At 37.7% G+C, this 4,802-nt stretch overlaps 1 protein-coding gene across 4 annotated transcripts in view; it reads right to left on the bottom strand.

Annotated features, from left to right (window-relative positions):
- Nucleotides 1-4,470: 4,470 nt before the first annotated feature.
- tppp3 (tubulin polymerization-promoting protein family member 3) overlaps nt 4,471-4,802 on the bottom strand; it is a 26,558-nt gene continuing 26,226 nt past the window's right edge. For 3 of the 4 annotated variants that reach the window (XM_045688831.1, XM_045688832.1, XM_045688834.1), the window contains exon 4: nt 4,471-4,802. This exon is cut by the window's right edge and continues 1,427 nt beyond it. The gene's annotated coding sequence lies outside the window, so the exon portion shown is untranslated. 4 annotated transcript variants of the gene reach the window in all.

Genomic DNA, 4,802 nt, shown 5'->3' with positions numbered 1-4,802 from the left:
CCCCTGTGTAAAGGTTCCTTGATGAACCCCTGTGTAAATGGTCCTTGAGGAACCCCTGTGTAAAGGTTCCTTGAGGAACCCCTGTGTAAAGGGTCTTTGAGGAACCCCTGTGTAAAGGGTCTTTGAGGAACCCCTGTGTAAAGGTTCCTTGAGGAACCCCTGTGTAAAGGTTCCTTGAGGAACCCCTGTGTAAAGGTTCCTTGAGGAACCCCTGTGTAAAGGGTCTTTGAGGAACTCCTGTGTAAAGGGTCTTTGAGGAACCCCTGTGTAAATGGTCCTTGAGGAACCCCTGTGTAAAGGTTCCTTGAGGAACCCCTGTGTAAAGGGTAAAACCGGAAGCTGTTTTTGTGATGGGAGCGGTTTCATTTTGAACCTGTTTAATAATATATTATAGAGGTAGCAGCCTATCAGTTTGGAGGCCTGGCTTTCAAAGAGTTATTTTTGATCACGCTTTAGTAGTAGTGATGGGGTCGAAACGATGCTTCCTGAAGCGTTGAGTATTTCCAGCCAATTGTGTGGAAAATAGGTTTATTACTTTGATCAACAAAGTGTACATGAGTGGCACCTGTTGGTCAAAAGAGGATTTAGAACAGCCAAATGATCACAGATGACGTCGCACAGTCCGTAGCGTAGGATAGCCTTTCGTCTTCTCCCGAAACTAAAACCAAACCAATCAGGTGGTTGTTTGACAAAACGAAGCTTCGGGACTTCATTGATCACGTTCTTCTGATAAAATGATGACAAGCATCGGGCACATTGTTTTGAAGGAAACTGCTTAGATGATTTTGCAACGTATGTCTCAGAGCTCCGGTATCAAACTTTAACATCACTCCCTTCCCGTTAACGTAAACGTCATCCTCGTTCATCATGTTAAGTTTGTACGCTGCAAATTAAAATGTTTCTTGAATATTTACACATATTATATATTTCTATAAGAATAATAAGGATTATATTAACATTGCTGATTACATACAGAAAGTGGTAACCATTCCATCTTTGGGATTTGCATAAGCTGGTGAGGAACTCATAGACCCAAACTGTCAGTGTTAAGCCTTGCCATGTGATGACAATTACAACAGAACAGATGAACAGGAATGACATTTACTCTAACGGGTGGCCAAAAAAATAATATATATCTTAATGCCACGCCCCTACTAAGCCACGCCTCCACTCCGTTGCTAGAGCGAATCATTAAATCATCCCCCAAGAACCCCTCTGCTGACCGAAGGTACAACTATAAACCACTGACTAGCAATCCATTTTTGAGGATCTCCAGGTTTCCTCGAGTCACTACTAATTCTAAGAGTGTACTTGATACTTCTGCCCTGACACCCTATTCCCCTATTGGCCCTGGTCAAAAATAGTGCACTATAAGTGGAATAGGGTGCTGTTTGGAACGTAGACCAGCTTAGTGAGCTCCAGATGTGTCAGTGCTGTGTTGAAAATGTCATATTGACGAGGAGGCAACGAGGCAGTACTGAGTGAAATGGGACGCATAAACATTACGACCAGATTCTCCCCTTCCTGCTGTTACTACGGTAACTCCTGTCAGCCCGAGGGCCCAGCTCCTAGTGAGTGCAGGGCGACCACACTACAGCCAAGTGAGCCAAATGGCACCCTTTTTCCCTGTATAGTGTACTACTAGTCCTGGGCTCTGGTCATAAGTAGTGCACTATTTACAGATGTAGGATCTTAATTTGACCAGTATTGTCACAGCAAAATAATCCTGCAGCAACATGATTTTAACGTTTAGTCCATAATGTTGCTTGATTGGTTGTTAGGCTATTAGCTGGACAAAAATAGGCTATATGAAAAGTGCAATACTGGTAATATAACCGTGTTAGTGCGGGTTTTCAGTGAATTTATTTAAATCACAAAGCTCATCTCAGCAACAGCAAGAGCGATCAAATTAAGATCCAACATCAGTAGGGAATAGGGCTCTGGTCAAAAGTAGTGTACTATATAGAGAATATGGTGCCATTTGGGATATACACATAGCCTGGACAGCAGCCAACACCCTGACCAAAGGACTTTTAACAAAGATCCAGCTTGATTGGCCCTTTAAATGTCAGATGACCAAAAGCAGAGAGGAAGTGGAGAATTCATCTGTGATTCCTGTTCTTCAAGTGAAGGAATCTGTGGAAAAGTCTTTGACTTCCAGTCTGATGTCTTTTTGTTTAGTCAATGTATTAGACATTTTTCATGTTTGTGCTTTCACACCACATAGCCCCACACTTCAAGGACAAGGAAATACAGTACATATAGTTGTATAGGTTTTTACCCTAATAAATTCAATGTAACACAGACTAGTTACCTGTTTATTAGAATACAATGTAACACAGACTAGTTACCTGTTTATTAGAACACAATGTAACACAGACTAGTTACCTGTTTATTAGAACACAATGTAACACAGACTAGTTACCTGTTTATTAGGAGAACACAATGTAACACAGGCTAGTTACCTGTTTATTAGAACACAATGTAACACAGACTAGTTACCTGTTTATTAGGAGAACACAATGTAACACAGACTAGTTACCTGTTTATTAGAACACAATGTAACACAGACAAGTTACCTGTTTATTAGAACACAATGTAACACAGATTAGTTAACTGTTTATTAGGAGAATACAATGTAACACAGGCTAGTTACCTGTTTAATAGGATAATACAATGTAACACAGACTAGTTACCTGTTTATTAGAACACAATGTAACACAGACTAGTTACCTGTTTATTAGGAGAACACAATGCAACACAGGCTAGTTACCCGTTTATTAGGAGAATACAATGTAACACAGGCTAGTTACCTGTTTATTAGAACACAATGTAATATAGACTAGTTACCTGTTTATTAGAACACAATGTAACACAGACTAGTTACCTGTTTATTAGAACACAATGTAACACAGGCTACTTACCTGTTTATTAGAACACAATGTAACACAGACTAGTTACCTGTTTATTAGGAGAATACAATGTAACACAGGCTAGTTACCTGTTTATTAGAACACAATGTAATATAGACTTGTTACCTGTTTATTAGAACACAATGTAACAAAGACTATTTACCTGTTTATTAGAACACAATGTAACACAGGCTAGTTACCTGTTTATTAGGAGTATACAATGTAACACAGGCTAGTTACCTGTTTATTAGAACACAATGTAACACATACTAGTTACCTGTTTATTAGAACACAATGTAACACAGGCTAGTTACCTGTTTATTAGGAGAACACAATGTAACACAGACTAGTAACCTGTTTATTAGGAGAACACAATGTAACACAGACTAGTAACCTGTTTATTAGCAGAACACAATGTAACACAGACTAGTTACCTGTTTATTAGGAGAATACAATGTAACACAGCCTAGTTACCTGTTTATTAGAACACAATGTAACACATACTATTTACCTGTTTATTAGGAGAACACAATGTAACACAGACTAGTTACCTGTTTATTAGAACACAATGTAACACAGGCTAGTTACCTGTCTATTAGAACACAATGTAACACAGGCTAGTTACCTGTTTATTAGGAGAATACAACGTAACACAGACTATTTACCTGTTTATTAGGAGAATACAATGTAACACAGGCTAGTTACCTGTTTATTAGGAGAAAACAATGTAACACAGACTAGTTACCTGTTTATTAGAACACAATGTAACACAGGCTAGTTACCTGTTTATTAGAACACAATGTAACACAGGCTAGTTACCTGTTTATTAGGAGAATACAACGTAACACAGACTATTTACCTGTTTATTAGGAGAATACAATGTAACACAGGCTAGTTACCTGTTTATTAGGAGAAAACAATGTAACACAGACTAGTTACCTGTTTATTAGAACATAATGTAACACAGACTAGTTACCTGTTTATTAGAACACAATGTAACACAGGCTAGTTACCTGTTTATTAGGAGAATACAATGTAACACAGGCTAGTTACCTGTTATTAGGAGAATACAATGTAACACAGGCTAGTTACCTGTTTATTAGGAGAATACAATGTAACACAGACTAGTTACCTGTTTATTAGGACACAATGTAACACAGGCTAGTTACCTGTTTATTAGAACACAATGTAACACAGACTAGTTACCTGTTTATTAGAAAACAATGTAACACAGGCTAGTTACCTGTTTATTAGGAGAATACAATGTAACACAGGCTAGTTACCTGTTTATTAGGAGAATACAATGTAACACAGACTAGTTACCTGTTTATTAGAACACAATGTAACACAGGCTAGTTACCTGTTTATTAGAACACAATGTAACACAGACTAGTTACCTGTTTATTAGGAGAATACAATCTTTTTCTAGACATGAGAAAGCCTGTGGCTAAAGGCACATGCCATTGGACACTTCCTGGTTTGGTAAATGATGATTCGCTCACTGAGTAATGACGTTTGTTAAATACCACTCAGAATCAGAATAAAAGTAACAACAAACTATAGAGAAACACTTTATTACCACTTTTTATACAACCGTTTCTCCTTCAATGCAGCCATTGTCCAGTTTCTACAACACTAAAACAAACAAATCAAAACAACCAAAAAAGAGAGAAAAATAAATTGAAACGTTTTGAAAGCAACGAGCGTTAAAGAAACAGTCTCAGAATAAAAAGCTAGCTAGTTCTAAAACAAGTCTTAAAGACGAAACCCTGAAACTATGAGCTTGAGAGATGTTTTATACTGTAAGAAAGATGAAATATACTGTAAGAAAGATGAAATATACTGTAAGAAAGTGAACTGAATTCAAATCAAAGAGGACGTCCATGGTTT

Source organism: Salmo salar, chromosome ssa11, assembly GCF_905237065.1.
Source record: "Salmo salar chromosome ssa11, Ssal_v3.1, whole genome shotgun sequence".
In the NCBI taxonomy this organism is placed as follows: Eukaryota; Metazoa; Chordata; class Actinopteri; order Salmoniformes; family Salmonidae; genus Salmo; species Salmo salar.
This window is presented reverse-complemented; position numbering and strand designations above follow the sequence as displayed.